We start from the raw sequence: 18,994 nt of genomic DNA on the forward strand, positions 1-18,994 counted from the left end.
CTGTACTACAGCATTCTACAGTCTCTCTCCATGTAAATAATACTCTGCTTTTCTATTCTTCCTTCCAAAGTGGACAACCTCACATTTTCCCATATTGTACTCCATCTGCCAAATTTTTGCTCACTGACTTAACTTATCTATGTCCCTTTGCAGACTCTTTGTATCCTCCTCACAACTTGCTTTCTGACTTTGTATTGTCCATAAATTTGGCCACAATACACTAGGTCCCTTCATCCAAGTCATTAATATGGATTGTAAATAGTTGAGGCCCCAGCACTGATCCCTGTGGCACACCACTAGTTACAATTTACCAATCTGAAAATGCCCCATTTATTCCAACTCTCTATTTCCTGTTAGTTACGCAATCCTTTATTCATGCTAATATATGACCCCCAACATCATGAGCTCTTATCTTCGAGAGTAATCTTTTATGTGGCACCTTTTTGAATGCCTGTGGAAATCTAAATACACTACATCTACTGGTTCCATTTTATCCACCCTGCTTGTTACATCTTCAAAGAACTCTAATAAATTTGTTAAACACAATTTCCCTTTCATAAATGAAAACAAGAAATGCTGGAAATACTCAGAGGTCTGGCAGCATCTATGGAGAGAGGAGCAGAGTGAACGTTAAAGGGAGGCAACTGCAATTTTACACGGGGCAGCGGCAGTGAGAAACGGCCCGCCCGACCCAGGCCAATCAAGGGCCTTAAGTGGCCAATCAACTGCCACATAAGGGCCTCCTCTCACCGCCACTGGTATTTTACCTGCAGTGGCCGGAAGGCAAAGGCCACAAGAGCCCTGCCTGGTAAAACCAGGCAGCCTTCTTGTGGGCTGTGGGGATGTCCTCCTGATTGGGCCAACTACCCGCAACGTACAACACTCCCCCCCCAACCACCCCTCCTTGCCTCGCATGGGCCCAGCCAATTGTCCCCAGTGACGCCCTTAAAACTTGCCTCCTTTCCCGAGCCATCCTTCCACTTCCTCCTGAAGCTGTATGCTGTCCCAGTGGCACTGCTGGGACTAATTGCTTCTGCCTCAGGGAGGTGGAAGTCCTCGCCAAGGCCAATTAAGGAGGGGACGGCCGTTCCTGACACCTTTCCGCGGGGAACTCGCCAGTCCCAGTGGAGGTGGGCTCGCCACCAAGTCTTTGGCCGGTGGGCAGGGCCTTCTGCCCAACATTAAATTCCAGCCCACCTCTCTGTAATGGCTATCATAGCATATCCATTTATTTCTATTTGTGCTATTAATTCATCCACCCTGTTACGAATGCCGCATGCATTCAGATAAAAATCCTTAAATTCTGTCTTTTTACTATTTTTCCCTACTCTGATTTTATTTGCTGGTGCACTCTTATGTTTGTATGCTCTGTCCCTTCCTGTTACACTCTGGTAATGACCTGTATCACTATCTTGGATTATTGCCTTGTCCTTTCTCATTAATTTTCTAAATTTCCCCTCACCTGAGCATCCCCCCCACCCCACTATTTAGTTTAAAGCCCTCCCTACAGCTCCAGTTATACAATTCGCCAGGAACTGATCCCAGCGCAGTTCAGGTGAAGTCTGTCCAAACGGTAAAGCTCCCTCTTTCCTCAATAGAGGTGCCAGTGCCCCATTTCTCCCACACCAATCTTTGAGCCACACATTCAACTCTCTGATCTTATTTACCATAGGACAATTTGCTCATAGCTCAGGTAGCAATCCAGAGATTATTATCTTTGTGGTTCTGCTTTTCAATTTAGCCCGTAGCTGCTCATATTCCCTCAGCAGAACATCTTTTTCAGTGCTACCTATGCCATTGGTACCCACATGGACCACGACAATGGAATCCTTCCCCTCCCACTCCAAGTTTCTCTCCAGCCCCAAGGAGATGTCCTTAACCCTGGCACTGGGCAGCCAACACAGCTTTCGGAACTTGCACTCTTGGCTGCAGAGAACAGTATCTATCCCCCAACTGTACTGTTGCTACTACTATTACATTCCCTTTTACTCCCTGACTTGAGTAGCCCCCTGCTCCACAGTGCTGTGGTCCATTTGCTCATTCTTCCTGCAGTCCCTGCTCTCATCCAGACAAGCTGCAAGAACCTTGAACATGTTGGAGAAGTGCAAGGGCTGAAGCTCCTCCATTGCCACCTTTTGGACCCCCATATGCCTCCACTGATAATCGCACCCTCCTGTCCCTGAGGACATACCAAATCTGGACGATCTAGCCTAAGGGGTATGACTGCCCCCTGGAACAAAGTGTCCAGGTGACTTGCCCCCTCCCTGATGCATCGTAGTGTCTGAATCTCGGACTCCAGCTCATCAACTCTGAGCCGAATTTCCTCAACTCTAGACATTTACAGCAGATGTAGTTGCTGTGGATCACACTGCTGTCCACCAGCTCCCACAGCTACAGATGCAACGCATCGCCTGCGCTATTTTATTGTCTTTAATTTAACTAATTAGGTTTCAAGTCTAGAATATCACTGATAATTTTGTAGTTATATTAAGTAGTTTAACTAGTTAAGCTACAATTTAAATACAACATTTATATCTCTCCAGTACCAGATTAAACTACTGACCCAGTTTAGAGAGGAAAAAGTAAACTTGAAACTCACCAATCCAATCACCTACCGGCTCCCTAATTAATGCTTCTGTGCTTCAGCTCTCTGGGTTCACTGTCTCCAGCTCCCTCATTTGGATCACTGCTTGTTCTGTAAAAGATCAGAATAACATCTCTTCCCTCATTACACTGAATTTCCACACCTACCGAATTCCAGAGTTAAGCACTTTGTCTTGCAATACACAGTCGAGCAGAACTTTGTGCTACTTACTTCGTGCGCTAACAAAATCTCCTGTATTTATACTAACTGGAATTCCAGAGACCTGAGTCAGACCCTGCTGACCAGGGAACCAGTTCTAACATTTCTTTTATTCATTTATGGGATGTGGGCGTCGAGCATGCCATTATAGGAACATAGGAAGATAGGAACAGGAGTAGGCCATTCAGCCCCTTGAACCGATCCCACCATTCAATGAGATCATGGCTGATCCGCAGCCTAACTCCATATACCTGCCTTTGGCCCATATCCCTTAATATCTTTGCTTAACAAAAATCTATCTATCTCAGATTTAAAATGAACAACTGTTCTAGCTTCAACTGCTGTTTGTAGGAGAGAGTTCCAAACCTCAACCATCCTTTGCGTGAAGAAGTGGTTCCTAACATCTCTCCTGAACGGTCTGGTCCTAATTTTTAGACCATGTCCCCTAGTTTTAGAATCTCCAACCAGTGGAAATAGTGTATCTCTATCTAGTCTGTCTTTTCCTGTTAATAACTTGAAGACTTCGATCAGATCACCCCTTAACCTTCTATTCTCACGAAAACAGGCCTAATTTGTGTAATCTCTCCTCGTAATTTAACCCCTGTAATCCAGGTATCATTCTTGTAAACCTACGTCGCACTCCTTCCTCGGCCAATATATCCTTCCTCAGGTGAGGTTCCCAGAACTGCTCACAGTACTCCAAGTGGGGTCTAACCAGGGTTTTGTACAGCTGCAGCATAACCTCTGTGTCTTTATACTCCAATCCTCTAGATATAAAGGCTAGCATTCCATTAGTCTTTTTGATTATTTTCTGCACTTGCTCGTGGCATTTTAAAGATCTATGCACCTGAACCCCCAAGTCTCTTTGGACATCCACTGTACTTAACCTCTTCCCATTTAGAAAGTACCCTGCTCTATCCTTTTTTGGTCCAAAATGGATAATCTCATACTTGCCCGCATTGAAATCCATCTGCCACATTTTTGCCCACTCACCTAGTCTGTCAATATTTCTTTGCAATTTTATGCTATCATCTAGACTGTCTACAATGCCGCCTAACTTTGTATCATCAGCAAATTTGGATATATGACTTACTATGCCATCATCCAAGTCATTAATGAATAATGTGAATAATTGAGGCCCCAACGCCGATCCCTGCGGGACACCACTAGTCACATCCTGCCAATCGGAGTACTTACCCATTATCCCCACTCTCTGTTGCCGACCACTTAACCAACTTCCTAAACATGTCAATAATTTGTCCTCAACTCCATGGGCTTCTACGTAAGTTAACAGTATCTTATGTGAGCCTTAGAACATAGAACATAGAAAAATACAGCACAGAACAGGCCCTTCGGCCCACGATGTTGTGCCGATCCTTTGTCCTCTGTCAAGGACAATTTAATCTATACCCCATCATATAAGTTCATATAAATAACATCCATAGACATTCCCTTGTTCACTACCTTAGTCACCTCTTCAAAAAATTCAGTGAGATTTGTCAGGCATGACCTTCCCATCATGAATCCAGGCTGGCTGTCATTGATTAACTGGAATCTTTCTAGGTGTTCAGTCACCCTATCCTTGATTATAGACTCCAGCAACTTTCCCACCACAGATGTCAGGCTAACTGGTCTGTAATTTCCTTGGTTCCCCCTTTCACCCTTCTTAAAAAGTGGAGTGACATGTGAAACTTTCCAATTCAGAGGGACCACTCCTGAATCTAGGGAACTCTGAAAGACTATAGTTAGGGCATCTACAATGTGCTCCCGTACTTCCTTTCACACCATTGAGAAGGAACCCTGGATGTCAAGGGATATAGAGGATTGGATCAGGAAACAAAAGGAGGCTTATGCCAGATTCGGAGTACTGAAAACAGCGGAGGCATTAGAGGTGTATAGAAAGTGTAGGGGGATACTTAAAAAAGTAATTAGGAGAGTGAAGAGGGGACACTGGTGGGCAAGATAAAGGAAAATCCTAAGGCATTTTATAAGTATATTAAGGGAAAGAGGATAAGCAGGGAAAGAGTAGGGCCCATTAGGGCCCGAAGTGGCAATCTGTGTGTGGAGCTGGAGGATATAGATGAGGTTTTAAATAATTACTTTTCATCTGTGTTCACTATGGAGAAGGACGATGCAGGTGTAGAGATCAGGGAGGAGTATTATGATATACTTGAATATATTAATATTGAAAGGGAGCAAGTATTGCTGTTTTAGCGGGCTTAAAAGTGGATAAATCCCCAGGCCCAGATGCGAGGTATGTTAAGTGAGGCAAGGGAGGAGATAGCAGGGGCTCTGACATAAATTTCCAAATCCTCTCTGGCCATAGGAGAGGTGCCAGAGGACTGGAGGATAGCGAATGTGGTACCATTATTCAAGAAGGGTAGCAAGGATAATCCAGGTAATTCCAGGCCGGTGAGTCTAACATCAGTGGTTGGGAAATTATTGGAAAAAATTCTGAGGGACAGGGTTAATCTCCACTTGGAGAGGCAGGATTAATCAGGGATAGTCAGCATGGCTTTGTCAGGCGAAGATCGTGTCTAACTAACTTGATTGAATTTTTCGAGGAGGTGACAAGATGTGTAGATGAGGGTAAAGCAGTTGATGTAGTCGACATGGACTTCAGTAAGGCTTTTGATAAGGTCCTGCATGGGAGATTGGTAAAGAAGGTAAGTGCCCATGGGATCCAGGGCAATTTGGCAAATTGGATCCAAAATTGGCTTAGTGGCAGGAGGCAAAGGGTGATGGTGGAGGGTTGTTTCTGCGAGTGGAAGTCTGTGACCAGTGGTGTACCACAGGGATCGGTGCTGGGACCCTTGTTAAATGTAGAGTACATTAATGATTTAGACGTGAATATAGGAGGTATGATCAGTAAGTTCGCAGATGACACGAAAATTGGTGGTGTCGTAAATAGTGAGGAGGAAAGCTTTAGATTACAGGACGATACAGATGGGCTGGTAAGATGGGCGTTGCAGTGGCAAATGGAATTTAATCCTGAGAAGTGCGAGGTGATGCATTTTGGGAGGACTAACAAGGCAAGGAAGTATACAGTGAATGGTGGGTACAGAAGAAGTACAGAGGGCCAGAGGGACCTTGGTGTACTTATCCATAGATCACTGAAGGCAGCAGCACAGGTAGATAAGGTGGTTAGGAACGCATATGGGATACTTGCCTTTGTTAGCTGAGGCATAGAATATAACAGCAGGGAGGTTATGATGGAGCTGTATAAAACGCTAGTTAGGCCAGAGCTGGAGCCATAGTATTTCAGCTATGAAGAGAGACTGAAAAGGCTCGGGTTGTTTTCCTTAGAGCAGAGAAGGCTGAGGGGGGACATGATTGAGGTATACAAAATTATGAGGGACATTGATAGGTTAGATAGGAAGAGACTTTTTCCCTTAGCGGAGTGGCCAATAACAAGGGGGCATAGATTTAAGGTAAGGGGCAGGAGGTTTAGAGGGGATTTGAGGAAAAAAAATTTTCACCCAGAGGGTGGTTGGAATCTGGAATGCACTGCCTAAAGAGGTGGTCGCGGCAAGAACCATCACAACATTTAACAAGTATTTAGATGAGCACTTGAAATGCCATAGCATACAAGGCGACGGGATGCGCTGGAAAATGGGATTAGAATAGTTAGGTGGTTGATAGCTGGCACAGACATGATCGGTCAAAGGGCCTGTTTCTGTGCTGTATGACTCAGGTGGTGGTGAGCTGCCTTCTTGAACTGCTGTGGGGTAGGTACACCCACAGTGCTGTTAGGAAGGGAGTTCCAGGAGCTTGACCTGGTGAGAGTGAAGGAATGGTGATATAGTTCCTCGTTGGGATGGTGTGCAGCTTGGAGGGGAACTTGCAGGTGGTGGTGTTTAGTTTTAGTTTAGTTTCGAGATACAGCACTGAAACAGGCCCTTCGGCCCACCGAGTCTGTGCCGACCATCAACCACCCATTTATACTAATCCTACACTAATCCCATATTCCTACCACATCCCCACCTATATATTTCCCTGCCACCTACCTATACTAGGGGCAATTTATAATGGCCAATTAACCTATCAACCTGCAAGTCTTTGGCATGTGGGAGGAAACCGGAGCACCCGGAGGAAACCCACGCAGACACAGGGAGAACTTGCAAACTCCGCACAGGCAGTACCCAGAATTGAACCCGGGTCCCTGGAGCTGTGAGGCTGCGGTGCTAACCACTGCGCCACTGTGTTCCCATGCATCTGCTGTCCTTGTCCATGGTGGTGGTCATGGGTTTTGAAGGTACTGTCAAAGGAGTCTTGGTGTGTTGCTGCCATGCATCTTGTATATGGTACACATTGTGTGTTGGTGGTGGAGGAAGTCAATGTTACAGAGTGATACAGCACTGAAACAGGCCCTTCAGCCCAACAAGTCTGTGCTGACCATCAACCATCCATTTATACTAATCCTACATTAATTCCATTTTCCTCTCACATCCCCACAATTCTCCTACCACCTACCTACACTAGGGGCAATTTTTTTACAATGGCCAAATAACCTATCTACCTGCAAGTCTTTGGCATGCAGGAGGGAACCAGAGCATCTGGAAGAAACTCACATGGTCACAAGGAGAACTTGCAAACTCTGCACAGGCAGTGCCCAGAACCGAACCCAGGTTGCTGGAGCTGTAAGACTGCGGCGCTAGCCACTGTGCCACTGCGCCGCCTTGTTGAAGGTAGTGGATGGGGTACCAATCAAATGGGCTGCTTTGTCCTGGATGGTGGTGAGGTCCTGGGGGACTGGAGAATTGCTAATGTTGTCGCCTTGTTTAAGAAGGGTAGCAGGGATAATCCAGGTAATTATAGACCGGTGAGCCTGACGTCAGTGCTAGGGAAGCTGCTGGAGAAGATACTGAGGGATAGGATCTATTCCCATTTGGAAGAAAATGGGCTTATCAGTGATAGGCAACATGGTTTTGTGCAGGGAAGGTCATGTCTTACCAACTTAATAGAATTCTTTGAGGAAGTGACAAAGTTGATTGATGAGGGAAGGGCTGTAGATGTCATATACATGGACTTCAGTAAGGCGTTTGATAACGTTCCCCATGGTAGGCTGATGGAGAAAGTGAAGTCGCATGGGGTCCAGGGTGTACTAGCTAGATGGATAAAGAACTGGCTGGGCAACAGGAGACAGAGAGTAGCAGTAGAAGGGAGTTTCTCAAAATGGAGACGTGTGACCAGTGGTGTTCCACAGGGATCCGTGCTGGGAGCACTGTTGTTTGTGATATACATAAATGATTTGGAGGAAAGTATAGGTGGTCTGATTAGCAAGTTTGCAGATGACACTAAGATTGGTGGAGTAGCAGATAGTGAAGGGGACTGTCAGAGAATATAGCAGAATATAGATAGATTGGAGAGTTGGGCAGAGAAATGGCAGATGGAGTTCAATCAGGGCAAATGCGTGGTGATGCATTTTGGAAGATCTAATTTAAGAGTGAACTATACAGTAAATGGAAAAGTCCTGGGGAAAATTGATGTACAGAGAGATTTGGGTGTTCAGGTCCATTGTTCCCTGAAGGTGGCAACGCAGGTCAATAGAGTGGTCAAGAAGGCATACGGCATGCTTTCCTTCATCGGACGGGGTATTGAGTACAAGGGTTGGCAGGTCATGTTACAGTTGTATAAGACTTTGGTTCGGCCACATTTGGAATACTGCGTGCAGTTCTGGTCGCCACATTACCAAAAGGATGTGGATGCTTTGGAGAGGGTGCAGAGGAGGTTCACCAGGATGTTGCCTGGTATGGAGGGCGCTAGCTATGAAGAGAGGATGAGCAGATTAGGATTATTTTCATTAGAAAGACAGAGGTTGAGGGGGGACCTGATTGAGGTGTACAAAATCATGAGAGGTATAGACAGGGTGGATAGCAAGAAGCTTTTTCCCAGAGTGGGGTATTCAATTACTAGGGGTCACGAGTTCAAAGTGAGAGGGGAAAAGTTTAGGGGGGATATGCGTGGAAAGTTCTTTACGCAGAGGGTGGTGGGTGCCTGGAACGCGTTGCCAGCGGAGGTGGTAGACGCGGGCACGATAGCGTCTTTTAAGATGTATCTAGACAGATACATGAATGGGCAGGAAGCAAGGAGATACAGGCCCTTAGAAAATAGGCGACATGTTTAGATAGAGGATCTGAATCGGCGCAGGCTTGGAGGGCCGAAGGGCCTGTTCCTGTGCTGTAATTTTCTTTGTTCTTTGTTCTTTGTTCTTGAGTGTGTCGGAGATGCACCCATCCAGGCAAGTGGAGAGTATTCTATTTCACTCCTGACATGCCTTATATATGGTGGACAGGCTTTGGGGAGTCAGAAGGTGGGTTACTCGCCACAGAATTCTCAGCCTCTGACCTTCTCTTGTAGTTGCAGCATTTATGTGGCTGGCCCAGTTCAGTTTCTGGTGAATGGTGACCCCCAGGATGCTGATAGTGGGGTATTGAGCGATGGTAATGCCATTGAACGCAAGGGGAGATGGTTAGATTCTCTCTTGTTTGAGATGATCATTGCCTGGTACTTGTGTGGCGTGAATGTTACTTGTCACTTATCAACCCTAGCCTGGATGTTGTCCAGGTCTTGCTGAGTATGGACATGGGTTGCTTCAGTACCCGAGGAGTCACAAATGGTTTTGAACATTGTACTATCATCAACGGACATCCCCACTTCTGACCTTATGATGGAGGGAAGGTCATTGATGAAGCAGCAGAAGATGGTTTGGCCTCGGACACTGCCCTGAGGACCTCCTGTAGTAATGTCCTGGGACTGAGGTGATTGACCTCCAACAACCACAACCATCTTCCTTTCATGCTAGGTATGACTCCAACCAGTGGAGAGTTTTTCTCTTGATTCCCATTGACTCCAGTTATGCTGGGGCTCAGTTAACACTCAGTTAAATGCTGCCTTGATGTCAAGGGCAGTTACTCTCACCTCACTTCTGGAGATCAGCTCTTTTGTCCATGTTTGCACCAAGGCTGTAATGAGGTCAGGAGCTGAGTAGCCTTGGTGGAACCCAAACAGAGCATCAGTGAGCAGGCTATTGCTGAGCAAGTGCCACTTGATAGCAATGTTGATGACACCTTCCATCACTTTACTGATGATCGAGAGTAGTCTGATAGGGTGGTAATTGGTCGTGTTGGATTTGTCCTGCCTTTTCTGCACAGGACATATCTAGGCAATTTTCCATATTTCCAGGTAGATGCTAGTGTTGTCGCTGTACTGGCGCAGTTTGGCTAGGGGCACAGATAGTTCTGAAGCACAAGTCTTCAGTACTATTGCCGGAATATTGTCAGGGCCCATTTCCTTTGCTGTATCCAGCACCTTCAGTCGTTTCTTGATATCATGTGGATTGAATTGGATTGGCTGAAGACTGGCATCTGTAATGCTGGGGGCCTCAGGCGGAGGCCGAGATGGATCATCCACTCAGCACTTATGGCTGAAGATAGATGCAAATGCTTCTGCCTTGTCTTTTGCAGTGTTGTGCTCGGCTCCTCCATCGTTGAGGATGGGGATATTTTTTGAACCTCCCCTGTCAGTTAATTGTCCACCACCATTCACAACTGCATGTGACAGGACTGCAGAGTTTAGATCTGATCCATTGGTTGTGGTATCACTTAGTCCTGTCTATTGCATGTTTCTTCTGCTGTTTGGCATGCAAGTAGTCCTGTGTTGTAGCTTCACCAGGCTGACACCTCATTTTTAGGTATGTCTGGTGCTGCTCCTACACTCTTCATTGAACCAGGAGTTGGTCCCCCGGCTTGACAGTAATGGTAGAGCGGGGGATATGCTGGGAATCAAGTTACAGATTGTAGTTGAATACAATTCTGCTGTTGCTGATGGTCCACAGCGCCTCATGGATGCCCAGTTTTGCATTGCTCGATCTGTTCAAAATCGATCTCATTTAGCATGGTGGTAGTGCTGCACAACACTGGTGGGTACCCTCAATGTGAAGATGGGACTGTGTTTCCACAAGGACTGTGCAGTGATCATTCCTACCAATACTGTCATGGACAGATGAATCTGTGATAGGTGAGGACGAGGTCAAGTAGGTTTTGCCCTCTTGTTGGTTCCCTCACCACCTGCCCTAGAAATAGTCTTGCAGCTATGTCCTTTAGGCCTCGGCCAGTAGTGGTGCTACCGAGCCACTCTTGGTGATGGACTTTGAAGTCCGCCACCCAGAGTACATTTTGTTCCCTTGCTACCCTCAATGCTTCTTCTAACTGGTGTTCAACATGGGGAAGCAGTGATTCATCAGATGAGGGGGTGGGGGGTGGTTAGGTGGTAATCAGCAGGCAGTTTTCTTGCCCCTGTTGGACATGAGACTTCGTGGGATATGGAATCAATGTTGAGGACTTCCAGGACAACTCTCTCCCGACTGTATACCACGGTGCCATCACCTCTGGTGTCCCACCTACAGTGGGACAGGACATACCCAGGGATGGTGATGGTGGCGTCTGGTACGTTATCTGCAAGATATGATTCCGCGAGTATGACTATGTCAGGCTGTTGCTTGACTAGTCTGTGGAACCGCTCTCCCAATTTTGGCACAAGTCCCCTGATGTTAGTAAGGAGGACTTCGCAAGGTCAACAGGTCTTAACTGTTGTCGTTTCTGGTGCCTAGGTTAATGCACGGTGATCCGTCCAGTTTCATTCCTTTTCTTCGACTTTGTAGCAGTTTGATATAACTGAGTGGCTTGCGAGCCATTTCAGAGGGCATTTAAGAGTCTGGAGTCACATGTAGGCCATGTAAGGATGGCAGATTTCCTTCCCTATAGGACAGTAGTGAACCAGGTAGGTTTTTACAACAATCAACAATGGTTTCATGGTCACCACGCGACTCGTCTTTTAATTCCAGATTTTTAATTGAATTCAAATTCCGCCATTTCCCAAGGGGAGGCGGTGGTGTAGTGGTAATGTCACTAGACTAGTAATCCAGTGCCCAGGCTAATTCTATGGGGACATCAGTTCGAATCTATCTATGGCAGATGGTGAAATTTGAATTCAATTAATAAATTTGGAACTAAAAAATAAGCTAGTCTAATGGTGACTCTGCTGGGGTTTTCAGTTGCTAGTCTAGTACCATTGCCACTATGCCACTCTCTCCCCTGCAACGAGCTATCCAATTAACTAACTGTATAGCTGACACTAGTAGGCAGGAAACACACAGTAGACACTATTGCAGTGTTTCAGAACAGAATAGACTGCCATAGCATTTGATTTAATAATGAATTCCAGGTCTTTTGACTGTTGTAAAGATATCAATTTTTTTTCAGATTCGATGCAGGTGATAATGCCTTTATTTTGCTATTTCATATATCTGCTGTAAACTTCGGAGGAAATGATGAAAATTGTTCCATTCCAACTAAGACTGACTGAAACTGCAATTTAATGTTTATGCTAAATACAAACTTGACTAGATTTTCGAAAGAGATCAACCCTTGAATTTCCCAAGCTTACCAAATTCTCGAGTTAAGTACTCTGTCTTGCAGCACTCAGTCGAGTAGAACTTTGTGCTACTTTTGTCTGTCCTTAAGCCAATTTTTTAATCCAAGCTGACACTGACCCTTCCATTCCATGACCCTCAATTTTGTTAACCAGCCTTGTTACTTGGTGAAATCCATATAGACAACATCCAGTGCTTTCCTTCACCAACCTCAGAGAACACAGGTGAGGAATTTGATGGGGCGGCCGATGGAAGGAGGCCGATGGAGGCATGCTCAAATGCTTGATGCAGTACCACACATGCCGGAAAGGCTGCGGTCAATGTCAAGGAGCATGGAAGAATCCAGCACCAACTTGGAACAGGGCTTGGAGCTTATCATCTCCAGCATATGACCAACTCCATCCATGATGCAGCATCTGATGGCTGATGTCTCAGCTTCCATTGCAGCAGAAGAAGAAGCCACCCAATGTTTGGGTACTGCAGTGGAAGTGCAAATTTATGTCATCCAAGCTCAGCTTGCTGCCATCATAACTGCAGATACCAGTGTGCAATGTGGCTTGCAGGGTGTCACAGCAGTCCAGCAATCTGTCCTCCAGGACAATATTAGGATGCTCAGATGCTGCCTTGGGGGAGTGGCAGTGCCACTATTGAGCAGAAACCTGCTGTCCCCTCTCAGGTTGACAGCATTTGTCCTCCCAGCACTGCCATTCTGCAAGTGGCCCTCCTGCCCCTGTCAGCCAGCCAGCCTAGACAGCTACTGCCCATGCTTCTATGGTGAGAGCTGGTCGAGGTCAGCCTGCAAGACCATCTATAGTCTCCACCACTGAAGGTCATCAGCCTTCCACCAGCCATGATGCAGCCAATGGGGTTGCACTGCATAGGAGCACTAAGACAGACAAAGGGACACGGAAGACAGGCACATAGGAAATGCACAAGGGTGATTGTTTGTTTTGTAAGGAATATTGAATGAGTTGATTTATAAATTTGGGCTGGAATTTTGCACTCCCTACAGGAGCAGATTGGAGGTGGGGCGGGCATAAAATTGAGTGGGAGGCGGGCAGTGTCGTTCCTGTCACCTTCCTGCCTCTGCTACAATTTTACGAGTGGCGGCGGAGGTGACAAATGGCTCACCCATCCCAGGTCAATTAAGGCCCTTAAGTGGCCAATTAATTGTCATTACCAGCATCAGGCAGATGGTTCAGTAGTTCAGAAGGCCGACCAGTAAAATCTAGCAGTCTCCTTGTGGGCTGTGGGGGTCCTTCCGATCAGGCACCCTATGCTCGACGGAGGGTCCCCACCCCCGCGGCACAAGCCGTCCCCACTGGAGCACCTCCCCACCCCATGAGCGACCCCTCCCTACCCACCCTCTGCCTCGCTGGGGCCCAGCCGATTGTCCCCAGCAAGACCCAACACACTTACCTGCATTCTGGGGCCTCATCTTTGTTGCCCGTCCTGGCTGGGTGGGTGCAGTCTTAGCAGGGTCACCGCTCCTGGTGGTGCTGTTGGGACTGAAGAGCTGCTGGCCCATGGATTGGACTGCAGCTTTTAGAGGTGGGACTTGGGCAAAAGTCCTGCCAAAGGCCAATTAAGGGCCTGGACCATGCAAAACCATGACATGGCATCCAGGCACAGCGGAGGCAGGCTCGCCACTGATTCTTTCTGCAGTGGGCCGTGCCTCTGGCCCATCTTAAAATTCTGCCCTTGGTTTGGAACATTTATTTAGTGGTTGCTTTTATCACAGAGGTTGGCAATGTATCCATACACGGACAACAGTGTCCATGGTAAAAAAAAAATTTGAGGTCCCTGACTGGCAATTTCAGGGATGAGAAATTTCCACCACATGGTGGGTTTCCAACATTGGAATTTTGGAAATCAGCCATTAACTTCTTCTTTCCGACCAGACCAGCTTTAAAAAATAATCAAAACTGTCAGTTTCACAGCTGACAGGGGCTGAGAGAAGAACAACAGCTTCTGAACTTCGGACAGCTTCGTGGTTTTCTAGTGGGTTCTTTTTTTTAAATGCTTGATGGAAAGCCATGAATCTGTTTGAAGTTTGGAAGCCGCTGTTATGCTCTCAGCACCTGTCAGTTGTAAAACTGACAGTTGTGATTTATTTTAAAGTTGACCAACCACAAAACTGCTGTGGTGTCAGTTCCTGCTCTCAGCAACTGTCAGATATAGCAGGGGCACAGAGAGAGAGAGAGGTGAGGACACAGAGAGAGACAGAGGGGAGGACAGAGAGAGAGGGGAGACAGAGAGAGGGAAGGGGGTACAGAGAGAGAGGGGGGACAGAGAAAGGTGGACAGAGAGAGTGAGAGGGAGACACAGAGACAGGGGACAGAGAGAGAGAGAGATTGGGGGACAGAGAAAGAGAGAACGGGACACAGAGAGGGGGGACAGAGAGAGTGATGGGGACAGAAAGAGAGAGGGGTACAGAGACAGAGAGATGGGGGGACAACACAGATAAGGGGGAAGACACAAAGGGGGATGCAACACATAGAGGGAGGGACAACAGAGGGAGAGAGTTCGACAGAGAGAGTGGGGACAACACAGAGAGGGGGGGAATGACACAGGGTGGGGGGATGGCCCATAGAGTGGAGGCGACACAGAGGGGGAGGGGGAGAGAGGGATCAAGATCACTCGTAACAGATGGACATCTATCTGGAATACTCCGTATTTCTACAAGTGTGCAGGAATACATTGACTGCTTTGTCCAAGCAAATACAATGCTAGGTATCTCACTAAATCAGTGTTCAACACAGTGATGAGAAAGTAAGTCAATAAATTAAATATTTCTTCACAAAAATGCACATTTATTGTTGTTTTGATAAATAATAGGATACATTTTTAATACGTTTACCTTACCAAAATTTTCTCACCGGCCCCCTATATATGACAAAAATTGTAATGTGCCCCCCCCCCACCATGAGAGGGTTGGACACCTCTTCTCCAAGTCTTTAACTTTGTGTTTTAATATAACTTAGTGGCTAGGCTATTTTAAAACACAAGTTTAAAGGCTTGTGCTATGTAAACTCATTTTAAAATGACAAAATTCACTTCGGGAATGTCTTGATTTCTACACTCTGGCAGGCATTACTTTCACTTGGGACACAAGTTCAGTGACATGTTGAAAGTTGCTGCACTTTTACTTCTATATAAATGTCACAATTCATTGTTCCAGAACTTGTATTGAGGGAAAAATAGCAGGAAAATCCAAGTACTCTCCAGAAGCCAGCACTGTAAGTTCCCCATGAATACAACAGCACAGTGTAATGGGGCTGAGGGATATCAAGTCAAACAGGATGCTGCTGACCCATATACAATAGTAGGTAATTGCAATGTAATGGATAGCTTCAATAAACCTTAATCTATGTAGTGGTGAAAATAAATTGTCTCAAGTCCACATGATTGCAGTAACCAAAGTTTATTCAAACACAGTGCAGTGGCAGAAACTCTCTGGTCAACCAAACAGTTTCTCAATAAAATCAAGTTTAAAATGTATATTTATAGAATACAATCACCATTACTCATTTGTCCACAATTCCCCCCTCCCCCGACACATTCCAAAGCTGCAGCATGATCAATAAACTGAAGTGTATTGTCTCACTAATCATCCCCCCCATGTCATCTCCTCCCCATTTCTGAGGCTTGGTGTTTTCACAGTTTATAATATCCTGTGCCTCCCTCAATCATGGTCTCATCTCAGGGACAACATGGTTACACAGATGTAACTGCAATTAGATTTCTGAGTTGTACAGCTTCCTATAACCATTGTCACGCATCCCATCATGCCCTGATTCCCCACAACTACAGTGTTTCCATCTTCCTTCTAAGACTGTTAACGTATCCTAATGCTAAATAATCTACTTATATTTCCCCACTGGTCCCACTTCATCCATGATGAACTGTCTACAATTCCTTAACAAAGTCCATGCTGCATTTGCAATTTTAGAAACTGTCAGGGAAAACATAGTGAAAACTTATTATGTTTCAATGACCATATTGGAAACAGTCACCAACTGATTTTTTTTTGCTGCAAATTGGATTAAAGGACAAGTATTTTTTCATTCTTTCATGGAATGTGGGTGTCACTGGCAAGGCCAGCATTTGTTGCCCATCCCTAATTGCCCTTGAGAAGGTGGTGGTGAACTGCCTTTTTTTAATCGCTGCAGTCCATCTGGTGTGGGTACACCCACAGTGCTGTTAAGAAGGGAATTCCAGGATTTTGATCCAGTGATAGTGAAAGACTTTCCAAATCAGGATGGTGTATGACTTGGAGGGGAACTTGCAGGTGGCGGTGTTTCTATATGTCTGCTGTTGTTGTTCTTCTAGGTGGAAGAGGGCGCAAGTTTGGAAGGTGCTGTTGAAGGAGTTGCTGCAGTGTATCTTGCATATGGTACACAATGCTGCCACTGTGCATCGGTGGTAGAGAGAGGTTGAAGGTCATGGATGTGGTGCTTTGGGGAGTCAGAAGGTGGGTTACTCGCCGCAGAATTTCCAGTCTCTGACCTGCTGTTGTAGCCACAGTATTTATATGGCTGCTTCAGTTCAGTTTCTGGTCAATGGTAACCCCCAGGATGTTGATAGTGGGGGAATTCAGTGATGGTAAGGCCTTTGAATGTCAAGGAGAGATGGTTAGATTCTCTCTCATTGGAGATCATCATTGCCTGGCACTTGTGTAGTGCGAATGTTACTTCCACTTATCAGAGCAAACTTAAATGTGTTCCAGGTCTTGTTGCATATGGACACGGACCGCTTCAGTATCTGAGGAGTTGCAAATGGTACTGAACATTGTACAATCAACAGCAAATTTCCCACTTCTGACCTTATGATGGAGTGAAGGTCATTGATAAAGCAGCTGGAGGTGGTTGCATCTAGGAATGCCTGCAGCAATGTCCTGGGGCTGAGATGATTGGCCACTAACAACCAGACCCCTCTTCCTTTGTGCTAGTTATGGCTCCAACCAATGGAGAGTTTTCCCCTTGATTCTCATTAATTTCACTTTGGCCAAGGCTCCTTGATGCCACACTCGGTCAAATGCTGCCTTAATGTCAAGGGCAATCACTCTCACTTCATCTCTTGAGTTCAGCTCTTTTGTCAATGTTTGGACCCAGGCTGTACTGAGGTCAGGAGCCTAATAGCCCTGATGCAACCCAAACTGCGCATCAGCGAGAAGGTTATTGCTTTTTAGGTGCTGCTTGATAGCTCTGTTGATGACACCTTCCATTATTTTGCTAATGATTGTGAGTAGACTGATGGGGCGATAATTGGCTGGATTGGATTTATCCTGCATTTTGTGAATAGGGCATATCCGAGCAATTTTCCCCATTGTCGGCAAGATGCCAGTGTTGTAGCTGTACTGGAACAGCTTGGCTAGGGGTGAGGCTAATTCTGGAGCACAAGCCTTCAGTACTACAGCTGGGATGTTGTCAGGAGCCATAGCCTATGCAGTATCCAGCACCTTCAGCCATTTCTTGATATCACGTGGAGCGAATCAGATTGGCTGTGATGCTGAGGACTTCAGGAGGAGAATCATCCACTCGGCACTTCTGGCTGAAGATGGTTGCGAATGCTTCAGCCTTTTCTTTTGCACTGATGCGTTGGGTTCCCCCATCATGGAGATGGGGATAATTGTGGAGACTCCTCCTCCTGTTAGTTGTTTAATTGTCCACCACCATTCATGACTAGATATGGCAGGACTGCAGGGCTTTGATCTGATCAATTGGTTGTAGGATTGATTAGCTTTGTCTATTACATGCTGCATCCACTGTTTGGCATGCAAGTAGTCCTGTGTTGTAGCATCACTGGGTTGACACCTCATTTTCAGGTATGCCTGATGCTGCTTTTGGCATGCTCTCCTGCACTCCTTATTGAATTGCAAGTATGTCAAAGATCAGTTAATGCAACGCTCATCATTTACTATCCAGTTTGAGGGTTAGACAAACTGAGCGGCTAATGTAATTTGAAAGTTCACTGTATCATATAATTACATGATGTTAAAAGTGCAACTTTGCTAGCAGGAAAGAGATTTGGCTTGGACATGAATTGGTTAGTCTGGAGTACAATCTTACAGATAGTGACTAAACATTTTGCAACTGAATAATACATGAAGTAACAAAAACTCAACTTTTTGCAGAAAAGCTTTTTGTTAATAATTATTTTGTCAGAGCTGAATTGGAATTGACAGTGATAGATTGAGATATAGAAATAAGTGAATTTAAGCGAATTGCTTTATTGGAGGAACTGAAGAGCACTGTTTATTTGTAATTGTATTTATCTAATTTTGTCACTAGCTTTGATGAGCAAATTACATTTTGTCCATGATTCTGTTGTTATTGTATTTTAGAATCCAGGACCTAGTTTAACAGCTAATCAAGATGAATAAACTAGTCTTGGCTACTGACTGTTAATCTCTCTGTCCCTTCCTGACCCTCTCTGATTTTCTGTTTTACATGACTCTTCTGAAGTCCTATCAGTTCCATCCTATAAAATTCACCTGATTTGGAGATCACTGCCCTTTTTCCGGCTTCCCTGTCTTCAGACACATATTACAAGCAGGTGGAGAAATTGCACAAACATTGACCATTAGGGTTAAATTGTCTTGTGCCAACAGCAGTGTGAGAAATGGTCCATTTTCCTATTGCTGATTTTTCTACTGCTTCACCTCAATAACCACAATAACAATCCTCTCCTTGAGTTGAAAGGTTTATTGGATGAGTTTGCACTCCTGACACAGTGTGAATCCATAGAGGTCATCT

Source organism: Heterodontus francisci, chromosome 31 (genome assembly GCF_036365525.1).
Source record: "Heterodontus francisci isolate sHetFra1 chromosome 31, sHetFra1.hap1, whole genome shotgun sequence".
Taxonomy (NCBI): domain Eukaryota; kingdom Metazoa; phylum Chordata; class Chondrichthyes; order Heterodontiformes; family Heterodontidae; genus Heterodontus; species Heterodontus francisci.